The sequence below is a fragment of the Camponotus floridanus genome, unplaced genomic scaffold (assembly GCF_003227725.1).
Source record: "Camponotus floridanus strain SB8 unplaced genomic scaffold, Cflo_v7.5 scaffold132, whole genome shotgun sequence".
Taxonomy (NCBI): Eukaryota; Metazoa; Arthropoda; class Insecta; order Hymenoptera; family Formicidae; genus Camponotus; species Camponotus floridanus.
Window position 1 is genome coordinate 478,345 of NW_020229251.1, and position 13,758 is coordinate 492,102.

Sequence of the window (13,758 nt, forward strand, 5' to 3'; positions counted from 1 at the left end):
CGCGCAATAGATTTTCTTTTGAAGTAAGCTTTAAAGTATTAATTATTATTAGTTTTTATATATATATTATATATATGTATATATAGACTTGTATATATATTTATTCATTATTTCCTTTCAGCTGATTTTTGTCATTTAATTAATTAGATTTATTTATTTTGTGCTTTTGATTTTAACATTAATATTATCATAATTTAATTTATTACATATGATTTCATTATTTTCTTATTTAATTTATATTTATTAAGTAACGCTTTAATGTATATAATTTTGTACGAGTAGTTTTCTTGATTTATTAAATCATTCATATTTGTTAATTATTTTATAATATTTTAGCATTATAATCATATTATTATCTCTCTCATTTACAATTCTATTGTTTTGAGTGGCGCTTTAAACTGGGTGATGCAGTTAATGTCACGCTCACTGAATGTACAAAGGTTGATCTGGAGGAATCATCAAGAGGCCTTGAATATTTTCCATATAATAAAGCGTGAGTATAAAATTTTACATATATACATATATATATTTATTAAATGGTTTCTTTAATTTATAGTATTATATTATTTGTAGTCATTGTTCTATGTATTAATTCTATGTATTAATTGAACTACTGAACTAACTAGAAATAAATGCTTTTTTTCCGAATAACGCGTGTGAAAGGTTCATTGCTGAAGATATATGAATTTTTACGTTCCGATTCGAAACGGTGATACTCCGCCGTGTAAGAAGCAAAAATGTAAGTTTAAATCGTTTAAAAATTTTTCAATTTGTTTAAAATTTTCTTAAATATTGGTCTAATTATTTATATTTTTATATTATTCAGCTTTGTCGTACGGCTCGCATACTTGGAAGAAGATACGCTTTAACCCCGATGTCGTACAAATATTTGGATATTGGAATAAGCGTTGGATCTGTATCGTACGTGGAACCAGTGGCGTAGCTAGGAAAGAGTTTCGGGGGGGGGCTATAGCTTTAATTTGTTACAAATTATCACTATTAATTAGGCACATCTGCACGGTATATTACCCACACTTAGCGCGACCCAGAGCCAACGACGGGGACGTGATGGGTTCTGGCTCCATTTTATTTTTTTTGTTTTTGAATAATTTTATTCTTTTTTTTATTTTATATATTTTTTATATTTGTTTTGTTTTATATTTTTCTATATATATATATATATATATATATATTTTTTTTTTTTTTATTTTTATAATTTTTATACTATGCTTGCGACTTTGTTCACTTGAGTTTGATTTTAAAAACCAAATTTTATATTTAAATTAAAACAAAATTGAAATAGAATGGTGAATGTTTTTTAACATTGAAATTTTTAACATTTAACAAAAAAATTTTAATGTAGAATGCCAATTTTTATAGATTAAACTCGTGTGAAGTTAATGTTATTACAATCTATAATTGTATTCGACGATTCTTTTTAGTTAAAAATTTATTAAGCAAAATGTCATCATCGACATGTAGTTCACGATGAATGCTCATTAAAGCAAGACCAGTAAGTCTCGTTTGCCCAGTACTATTTCTTAAATAGGTTTTTAATCTTTTTAATGTTGAGAAGCTGCGTTCGACTGTTGCTGTAGAAATCACCAAAGTTGCTAATATTTGCAGTAGTATGTGCAAATTGGGAAAAAAATTGACATCACAATGTCGCAATGCTTCAATGGCTGTAGAGGGAACGATTTTTTTCTCTTCTTGACTTTTGCGCCATTTCGTTTGCCACAGTTCCCACTCACCTTGTACAATAGCGTCATTGTTGAGAAGATCTTGTCGATAAAACTGAAGTACAGGTTTCAAATCGACAAATACTATTTTTTTCTCTTTTACAAGTACTGACGGAATCAATTTCTGCAAGCCTATAATGTGATCTCTGTGTGACGAAACGATCGTTCAATGACTGCAACAAATATTCTACAAAAGGAATAAAAGTAGCTCGCCTATAATGTTCCTCAATTGAGTCAACAGGAACATTTCGGCGATGTCGTTGAGTACCCGCAAGTCGTGGCGTGGATGGTTCAATTCCACATAAAGCAGCTGTTGTACAAACTTTTGAATAAATAATAGAAAATTCATCTTCCGCATATTCACGGATTTTAGATATGGCCATCGTAGTTATTTCGAGTGATGCTAAAGCACTGCACAAATCGATATCGACCGATTGCAAATTTTTTGACAATGCATGAGTTAAGCTTAGCATACGTTGCGTAACAAAAAAGGCAATTAAAAAAGAAAAATTACACAATGAATGATGCAGTTGCTGGGATCTTTTCCGGAATCCGCTCCTATAGGTTCAATTAAATCCTCAAGAGCTTGAATCGTTTCAGTGATAGACTCACAGAATAGTGAAATAGCGTCGTGCCTTTCTACCCATCTAGTTTCACAGTACTTCTTTAAATTAGTTGACGCTGAATCGGAACTTTCTAGTTTGCGTGATAAAATTGCAGTTCGCCGGGCCGATGTACGAAAAAATGTACAAACGTCGGAGATAACACCAAACGCATTTCGTACTGAATCGATTTTGCAAGCATCATTTAAACATAAATTGAGACAGTGTGAAATACAGTGGGTATAAATTGCTTTAGGAAACTCGTTTTGAATAACTGCCTGCACACCGTTAAAAGCACCTCGCATTGCAGCAGCTCCATCGTACCCTTGACCACGAAGATTTTGCAAGTCTAAACCGAGATTCTGCAATTGGTCTTTAACCTTTAGAGGGCCGGAAAACCACTATTGTGGCGCACCAGAATAACTTGTTCAATTCAGGCTCGAGATGCACTTATTTTTTTTACTTGTGTTGATACAACATTTTTCACTCAAAAAAAAAAAGATCTTGCAACTATAGCAAAAATTTTCTAGGTGCGAAAAATTAACTGAGGCAGATAAACGATTAGCAAATATTGTAATATCGTATATGTTGCACGTAATCAATCTAAATGACAGAGACAGAATTTATATCTGAACTGTTTGTGAAATTTAGAAAGAAAGTCTTTCTGTGACGTCTATCCATGTTATGATCAGAAGAGGGTGTTTCGAAATCATACGTGATGAAAGGGGTAGTTTTTGTAATTTTATAGGGGTTGTTTTCAGGTTTATTGTATTTTTGACATCAGATTTGGATTCTACGTCGAAAAATACATCGGAAACGCATATTTATACTTCCAAATTGATGTGAAAGAAATTTTATATGCGGGTCGATCCCTTCCGGACCGGAAAGTCACTATAGTGGCGCTACGCATTATCGACACTTAGTGTATGGTCAATCCATGATATAAGATACCTTTTTTACCATTTTACTAAGGTGGATATGCCTCTCAAATCCCGGCTCTCTAAAGGTTAATAGTTCTCGCTAATCCAACTCCGGTTACATCGTAGACAGGAACAAATGAAAGGAAATCTTCACGTACAACATACAATTCCACTTTTATTATAACTCCATTTTTATTATAATTGTCCGATAAAAATAGAGAAATGAAGTTTTTTAGCGGATAAATATTTTAGTACATTTATTGAAATAGTGAATTTTATAACTGTTCAAGTAAAGAATGATTAAAAGAAATAAATGGATATCAATAAGGCAGATTCATTACACATTCGTATTATATTATATACACAGGTTGCATTACAAAATTTGTAAAGTCAAGTTTATAATTAACAATGTAATACAATACAAATTATATTATAATAATATTATAATGACAATCTTAGTTAATATTTCCAGTTTACATTAATATTATTTAAAGAGGTCCAATAGGCGTAGAGAGCTAAGTATCAATTAAAAATGTAGGTCAATAATCAGAAAGAAATATATATTAATAGTTCATAATACAAAAACAAAAAACAAAACTAATATAATATATATAAGAATAAAAGGTGTGTGCGGACGTTTCGACTTGTCTTCAAGTCATCTTCAGCGCAATTTAATTAACGAAGATTAGAGCATTTAATAACACGGTTCGTAGAGACATAAAACGGTGATAATTAAAAACGGAAAGAATATAAATTAAATTCAAAATTAAATAAGAAATAATAAAAAACATTTTCAAAAAGGAGAAACAGCTCCGATCGCAACGGTTGTACATATTCAGGCTTACAAAATTTAAAGGAGATGTATCTCCAAACGCCACGGTTGTACATGGTAAAGACGCAAACGGCTCCCAATTGTTTCCATAAGTGAAACAACTCTCGTTTAGGTTGATTGACCCAAAGTAGAGTATGCTTCATTTGAAAATCTGAATAACGTACATAAAAAAGATTAAAGTAAAAGACATCACAGAACCCAAGAGCAATGCAAGTTTTTGGTCATATAGTGATTAAAAACTGATTAGTTTAAATGAAAACAGTATTAAATAAATAGATTAGGCGACAGAGAACATTATTAATCAACAGGAATATAAATAAATACCGAAAAGGAAAATAATTAGTCAAAGTATAAAACATTAATAGTCAATAAAATAAAATAAATCCCAAAATTCGCAGTCAATTAACAATCATAAATTAGAGTGAGTAATGAAATAAAAGTAATTTACCATAAAAACTTTTAAATAAGGATAGCTTACATTGCTATGAGGATCCAAGATGCACATGTATATACGTTAAAAGATCAGATGTACAAGAACGTTAATATCTTGAAAATTCTTTCTCTGTGAAACTATCACTTACAAGGACTAGAATATAAATGAACAAAGGAACGGTTGGCCGTGTTGATTTCTGTGTATGACCGTCAGATATTCGGAAGTTTATTTATTATATCATTATAAATGTCAGGAAAACATTCTGTATCAGTTTGTAAATTTAAACCGTTATGCTGTCGCTTAATGTATAACATTTCGGAAATTAACCTCTTATTGTAAAAAGATTCTTTGTCAAGTATCTTAACGTCATCCCATCTGAAATCATGATCAAAATTTAACCTGTGTTCCGTAATGACAGACTTGTTAGTAGTAACTCTATTAATATGTTTTTTGTGTTCATTTATTCTCGTAATTAACTTTCTTCCTGTCTGCCCGACATAAGATGCGTCACAATTTCCGCATTCTATTTTGTAGACCACATTCTTATTTGAGACTTTCGGGATGCGGTCTTTATGAGCCTTAATAATAGTGTTAATTTTATTAAGACTATAATACGACAACTTAATGTTCGTGTCTTTAAGAATGTTTCCAAAGTTATTTGTTAATGATGGTAAAAAAGGAACCGTGAAAAAAGATGAGGTTTCTTTCTCGATCAAGGCGTCAGATGTAGATGTCCGTGTCAAAAAGCGAAGTCTATGATTGATCGTGTCAAAAATAAATTTTAACGGGTAACCATTGTTCAGTAGGATCTCAATAATGAGCATGAAATTCTTTCGATGAAAAATCGGATGCGACAACTTAAAGGCCCTATCGATAAGGCTAATTATTGTGCCTCTTTTTTGGCAATCAGGATGTTGTGATAGGAAATTCAAATACCTATTTGAATAAGTTGGCTTATGATACCAATCAAAATGTAGTTTATTACGACCCGATATAACAGTAACTTCCAAAAAATTAAGAGACTTATTTGCTTCTACTTCTAAAGTAAATTGTAATCTAGAGTTAAAAGAGTTAAATACAGTTAATATATGATCAGTTAGATTGGAAGGACACGCAGTGATTATATCATCCACATATCTAAAATAGAACGGAGGTGTGAAATTAATTGTGTTTAGAGCCTTGTTCTCAATATCCTGCATAACGATATCCGCTAAAATTGGTGAGAGGGGTGAGCCCATTGGAGTGCCATATAACTATCGATAATAAATGTTGTTTGAAAATAAAAAAGGTGGAATTCAACACCATTTTAACTCCCAATAAAAATTCTGATTTTGGGAGATCAGTGCTATTTTTGATATATTCCCATCTATTTGAAACGCTGTCAACAGCGAGGTCAATCGGAATATTCGTGAAGAGTGAAATCACGTCAAGGGAGATAAGCTTGTAATCACTATCTAATTGTACATTATTCAGTTTTTTTATCAACTCAAAACTATTCTCTATAGAGCTGTGCGCCGAAGGGAAACCCTTAATCATAATTTTATGTAAAAAAACCGCGAGTTGATAAAGAGGGCTATCAATCGACGATACAATCAGTCTAAACGGACACTCAGGTTTGTGCACTTTCGGTAAGCCGTAGGCTCGCGGAAGAGAACCTTCACTATATGATAATTATATATTATCATGATAATTATTATATAGTGAAGGTTCTCTTCCGCGAGCCTACGGCTTACCGAAAGTGCACAAACCTGAGTATCCGTTTAGACTGATTGTATCGTCGATTGATAGCCCTCTTTATCAACTCGCGGTTTTTTTACATAAAATTATGATTAAGGGTTTCCCTTCGGCGCACAGCTCTATAGAGAATAGTTTTGAGTTGATAAAAAAACTGAATAATGTACAATTAGATAGTGATTACAAGCTTATCTCCCTTGACGTGATTTCACTCTTCACGAATATTCCGATTGACCTCGCTGTTGACAGCGTTTCAAATAGATGGGAATATATCAAAAATAGCACTGATCTCCCAAAATCAGAATTTTTATTGGGAGTTAAAATGGTGTTGAATTCCACCTTTTTTATTTTCAAACAACATTTATTATCGATAGTTATATGGCACTCCAATGGGCTCACCCCTCTCACCAATTTTAGCGGATATCGTTATGCAGGATATTGAGAACAAGGCTCTAAACACAATTAATTTCACACCTCCGTTCTATTTTAGATATGTGGATGATATAATCACTGCGTGTCCTTCCAATCTAACTGACCATATATTAACTGTATTTAACTCTTTTAACTCTAGATTACAATTTACTTTAGAAGTAGAAGCAAATAAGTCTCTTAATTTTTTGGAAGTTACTGTTATATCGGGTCGTAATAAACTACATTTTGATTGGTATCATAAGCCAACTTATTCAAGTAGGTATTTGAATTTCCTATCACAACATCCTGATTGCCAAAAAAGAGGCACAATAATTAGCCTTATCGATAGGGCCTTTAAGTTGTCGCATCCGATTTTTCATCGAAAGAATTTCATGCTCATTATTGAGATCCTACTGAACAATGGTTACCCGTTAAAATTTATTTTTGACAGGATCAATCATAGACTTCGCTTTTTGACACGGACATCTACATCTGACGCCTTGATCGAGAAAGAAACCTCATCTTTTTTCACGGTTCCTTTTTTACCATCATTAACAAATAACTTTGGAAACATTCTTAAAGACACGAACATTAAGTTGTCGTATTATAGTCTTAATAAAATTAACACTATTATTAAGGCTCATAAAGACCGCATCCCGAAAGTCTCAAATAAGAATGTGGTCTACAAAATAGAATGCGGAAATTGTGACGCATCTTATGTCGGGCAGACAGGAAGAAAGTTAATTACGAGAATAAATGAACACAAAAAACATATTAATAGAGTTACTACTAACAAGTCTGTCATTACGGAACACAGGTTAAATTTTGATCATGATTTCAGATGGGATGACGTTAAGATACTTGACAAAGAATCTTTTTACAATAAGAGGTTAATTTCCGAAATGTTATACATTAAGCGACAGCATAACGGTTTAAATTTACAAACTGATACAGAATGTTTTCCTGACATTTATAATGATATAATAAATAAACTTCCGAATATCTGACGGTCATACACAGAAATCAACACGGCCAACCGTTCCTTTGTTCATTTATATTCTAGTCCTTGTAAGTGATAGTTTCACAGAGAAAGAATTTTCAAGATATTAACGTTCTTGTACATCTGATCTTTTAACGTATATACATGTGCATCTTGGATCCTCATAGCAATGTAAGCTATCCTTATTTAAAAGTTTTTATGGTAAATTACTTTTATTTCATTACTCACTCTAATTTATGATTGTTAATTGACTGCGAATTTTGGGATTTATTTTATTTTATTGACTATTAATGTTTTATACTTTGACTAATTATTTTCCTTTTCGGTATTTATTTATATTCCTGTTGATTAATAATGTTCTCTGTCGCCTAATCTATTTATTTAATACTGTTTTCATTTAAACTAATCAGTTTTTAATCACTATATGACCAAAAACTTGCATTGCTCTTGGGTTCTGTGATGTCTTTTACTTTAATCTTTTTTATGTACGTTATTCAGATTTTCAAATGAAGCATACTCTACTTTGGGTCAATCAACCTAAACGAGAGTTGTTTCACTTATGGAAACAATTGGGAGCCGTTTGCGTCTTTACCATGTACAACCGTGGCGTTTGGAGATACATCTCCTTTAAATTTTGTAAGCCTGAATATGTACAACCGTTGCGATCGGAGCTGTTTCTCCTTTTTGAAAATGTTTTTTATTATTTCTTATTTAATTTTGAATTTAATTTATATTCTTTCCGTTTTTAATTATCACCGTTTTATGTCTCTACGAACCGTGTTATTAAATGCTCTAATCTTCGTTAATTAAATTGCGCTGAAGATGACTTGAAGACAAGTCGAAACGTCCGCACACACCTTTTATTCTTATATATATTATATTAGTTTTGTTTTTTGTTTTTGTATTATGAACTATTAATATATATTTCTTTCTGATTATTGACCTACATTTTTAATTGATACTTAGCTCTCTACGCCTATTGGACCTCTTTAAATTTTAATTTACAGAGAGCTTTACCTCTTCTTGTTAATATTATTTTACAAAAATTTACATTATTTATATATACATTTTTATTTTGCCGTAGTTTTCATTGACATAGACACAATTTTTTTCATTTTTCTTGTCTGTTTTCGTTTATCGTTTTCTGTATAAGATCTTTTATTAATAGTCCTTACTTGTATGTATGTCCGCGTTCGTACTAGACATTGCAATACATCTTGCGGGATACACGGATCGTATTCTTCGTTATTTTGTACTAGTTTAATCACTTTCTGGATGACGTAATCTTCTTTGGAGAAATAATGCCCATGAAAATCATTAAAGCACTTTTCAAGTCGACTCATTCGAAGAAGTTCTATCGAAGGATATATCAAATATCCTTTCGAAACAACTTTAATCCAGTTTGTTTCTGTATTTTCATTACTAGCAATGCCAGTGCGTTCTCCCAAATGTGGATATTTCCTCTTAAAACGGTGTGCAATATATCCTGCGACGTACTGCAAGCCTTCTTCTTGTACAATATGAGACGCGTTTTTACTGTCTGACGTAGAATTTTCAGAATGTACACCTTGCATAAAATCGAACAGTTCATCTACATCGTAGTCATCGTCGAAATCTTCCTGAATCGATTCGTCATTATTATCATACGCGGAATCCTGTTGTAATTCTTCCGGGGAAATATTTATGATGCTGACGAATAATTCTTTCGTTAAAATTATTTCTTCTTTATCAGAGTGGTCTTCTTCAAATTTGAAATTGGTGCATTCATTAGTCGAAAGAATTGAATTAGTTTTAGTGGATTCTGGACTGTTCAATTTAATTCCACGTGTTGGAGTTGATGTGCACATTTGCTTCAAAGTTGATGCAATTACTGTTGGGATAACCGCTGTTGAAGTTTTTCGTGCTGCTGACGTCGATGGAATTTGAGAATCTGCAGAAATTGATGACAAATCCTCAGCAGTATATGAAGACATACAACTTGTGTTCACATCTTCCTCCGTATTTCGATTCATAGTAAACACTGCGTGCGAATGTTTACCTAGGACATACCATCTGAGTCTATATCTGAATTCGTAGCCTGAAGGATGATCTTTGCAGGAACCCATTGCTCTTATATATGCAAAGAAATTTTTCAATACATCCTGCTGAAGACATCTTGTTAAAAGGTATTGAAACTGTTGCTCATGTGTCCTTTTTAGCTGATCATATAATCCTCGAAGTGATGCATTGCTAATTAAAATTCCTTTTTGGAATGGCATTATTGATTTTTTTGAGCAGACTTTCATATTTTCAACGTACAAAGTCATTAAGATTAAACTTTGCTCCTGTTTTTCAATGTCCACTCCGAAACCGTTAACGCCTGGATGCGCACCATATTTTTGTTGTGAATTGTGTACGTCAAACCAATTATTGACAGTTGAAACAAAATCTGAAAATTTGGCATATTCACGAACTTTTAAAATGCCACGTTCACCAGCCCATTTAATTGCTTTCGCCGCTGTGTGTGACCAAATTTGTGCCGCTGGCCGGACAGCCTGCCTAAGCGAATTACGAGCATCCAAAATCCGTTGCGTTATACGATGTGCAACATGAAGATCGCCGTCTTTGTTCATGTCAATAATTGCTTGAAAGATTGCAGCAGTAAATGGTTCACTGCAATTCGGCAACAATAAAGCTTTGTCGATGAACCAATTCCTCAGCAGCTTTAAAAGATGTGGAACGTCAGCAAAAACGAATATCTTGGCATTCTTTATCACGGGATGTTCAAAGAAGTGATTTTCTGGGGTAATATTCAATTCTCCCCATACCCCTTTATTACCCATATCACTAGTGATGGCAATAACCTCGTATCCTGCATCATATAAACGATTTACACCTTCTATAAGTATGTCTTTCGTCATTGGCTGATCAAATTTATAATAAATAGGTTGCTTCCATTTGCTGAATAATCCGCGGACCATAATTACTTGAACTTTTTTACATGGGCCTACTAGTTTCTCAATCTTTGAATCGAAGCAGACCTCTGGAGATAGGGCCATCTCATCGAAAGTGATAACAGTGATTTTTTCGAACGATGTAAGCTCTTTGCCCTTCTCTCGCATCACTGCAAGAACGTCTGATAAAAATCCTTCCCGGATGTCGAATTTCTTCAAAGCCACTTTCTTAATGTCGACAATGATGGTAAAGGATAATTTAGCTTCAATCTTAAATACATATATGCTTTTGGGCTAACACTGCGTAGTGAAATGGCTGAAGCATAGTCATCAATCGACCAGTGAACCCACCTTCGACGTTCAACGATGCATCGTATTTGACCCTCCGTGAAATATGGTTTGATTATTTCTTTTACCTGCTCTTCGGACAGTTTTTGCACAAGATTTTTGTTGATATTGACTGTCACAGATCTAGCATGGAGATCATTGAGTGTGTTTTTCAATTCCTCGTTTTCTCTCATAAGATTTTTTATATGGTCATTTTTCTGCAATAATTGCAATTTTAATGCATCGCATTTCTGTTGAATCGATCGTCGATCTTCAAAACCGCGTAGCTTAGACAGTACGTGAAATTCACCAACTGTACGGCGATGTTGTAATTCAGCCATCAGCCAGTCAATTGTGACGTTCGGGTCATTATTAGTTGTTGACTTGTAGACGCTGCCGCTAATACTGCTACTACAATTTTCCATCATAAATCTAGAAAAATATATTCATATATTTAAAATGTTTCAATATTAAATATACGTGTAAACATGATAAATATATAATGCCATCGAAAGTGTGTGAACGCAAAGACATTTCTCAAACTGTATCTTGTTGGAAAGCACCCATTATGTGAGATCTTTGAACTATATTATACAAATCGTTTTTTAACGGGATTTGCAAAAAGATCAATATACATACCGCTGTTTACGCTTCCACGATGGAGTACCCTCTTCGCTGGCGCATTCTTGGACTTTCGATGCAACCTCGATGCCCCTTTTCACAGCAGTTCTGGACGATATCTTTCCCGCTGTACTTGTACGTAGGATGTTTCGGCAAACAACATTTTTCTTTCTTTGAGATCTGCAATAAGAATGATTATTCACTCTGCTAACACAAGTAATATTAAAGAATAAGTTACGGAAAATGGAATCGTTAATTTCAACATGCCTTCTCGGAAAAGTAGCACCATATACATTGTCACATGCATTATATGAGCTCGGTGGTGTTCGACATATTAAACATATATCATCCAGTCGTTGACTGCAATAAAAGTATGAAAACATGCAATAAAAGTATGAAAGAACATGCAATAAAAGTTTGAAAGAACATGCAAGAAAAGAATGCTCTAAATTATATACATGTAGAAAAACACTTCTAATCGCAAGAAATATCGACACAAAATTGCATAACGATTCGATAAAACTTCACCCTTAATACTCACATTTAAACATCAGCATGTACAATTTTCAGAAAAAGTCACTTTTATGAATCATTACATATTAATTTGTATTGGAAGGCTATTCTTTGAAATATTATTTGTCATAAAAGAAATAAAATAATTTTGCATTATTTTCTTAATTTTCAGAAACATTTGAAGCCTATCCAGACAAACTTGTATAGTCGCATAAACATAAAGAAATTGATTGGTCCATACGCAAATGCATAAAGAAATGGACCAATTTCTAAGTATACTACCTAAGTATTTAAAAAAACGTTGCAAAACGCGATATTTTAGGAAAATCATTTTAGCTCCACTTTCATGCAATTTCAGTTTCAAATTTGGGCTAATTTATGATTCTTACCTGCTCGACCGATATTCCGATGTCATTCGTTTTTTACCTGCATTCGATGAACCACCGACGCTATCGTTTTGCAAAGATTCTTCTGCCATTGGTTGATTGCCTGAATCCATTTCAGTAATCGATCCTTCTTTCATACATGTTTTGACAGGAAGTAAAAAATCTTTGTAGATTACTTTGCAGTTCATGCGAACGGTATCGCCAATGCTGAAAATAAAAAATTATACTTATTATGAAATTATAACATAATAAGAGTGTACATTGTAATATGGAATATATTTTACTGATATTCATAGTTACCTATTTTCCGTTGATGACAAAAGTAACGTTGGAACTGCACTTGGAATAAGCTTTCGTCTTCGAATGCCACCTCTATTTTTATGATTCCTCTTTCCTTTTAAGAATGAATCTTCCGTGAAATGTGCAGAACAGATTCTTGCTGAAAACAATGTAAGTGATATAAACATACATTATAAATGTTCAAAATGGGGATAAGAAAGATATGTTTTATACAGTGCAGTAAGGTAAATATTGTCATGCAAAACAAAAATGCAATACATGAAATAATTTGACATATGTACAGAATATTGTCACATTGATATTTACATTTTGAAGTATATTTACATTTACAATATAATATATTTCTTTAATTCTTCAAAACTAAGAATTGCATCACATTCTGCTGTAAGTACAATCTTTGAATAACAAAATATGACATAAAAACCGAGATAATAAATCCATTGGATCAAACATGATTCTGTGTAAAGTAAGCTAAGTGCAATTCGATTCAACAAACTATTCTTCGACTGTGTATCACTGAATATAGATAAATCTTAATAACTCCTATTCTCAAAGTTTCAGTTCAAAAAAAGAAAAACATGATTCATTTATATTTCTTGCCCTAACCTATAAAATTATCTCTCGGTTTTACAAATTATTATCTTTTAATATTATTTAATAAGACTTGTAGGATTACCATTTTTAATATTTGTAGGCAGATGAATCTCTCCAATTCTTTGAATCCATCCCTCACGCATTATAGGATTTTCGGGCAATTGGAAGAAACTTACTTGTTCCGTTGCACATATCTCTCTAGTGTTTTTGCAGCATTTCACTACGCAGCGTACCATTTTTAATAAACGCGAATTCAATAACTCGGCAGTAGCAGTATCTCGACACTCTTGTCCTCAAAATTTCGCTCGATCCGTTAGACACGTTATTCTGCTGCGGTAATATCCCGAAAGAGAAAGATGATGCAATCACGGGACATGAGACAAAGATACCGTTAACGCAGTCGAGACAACTTG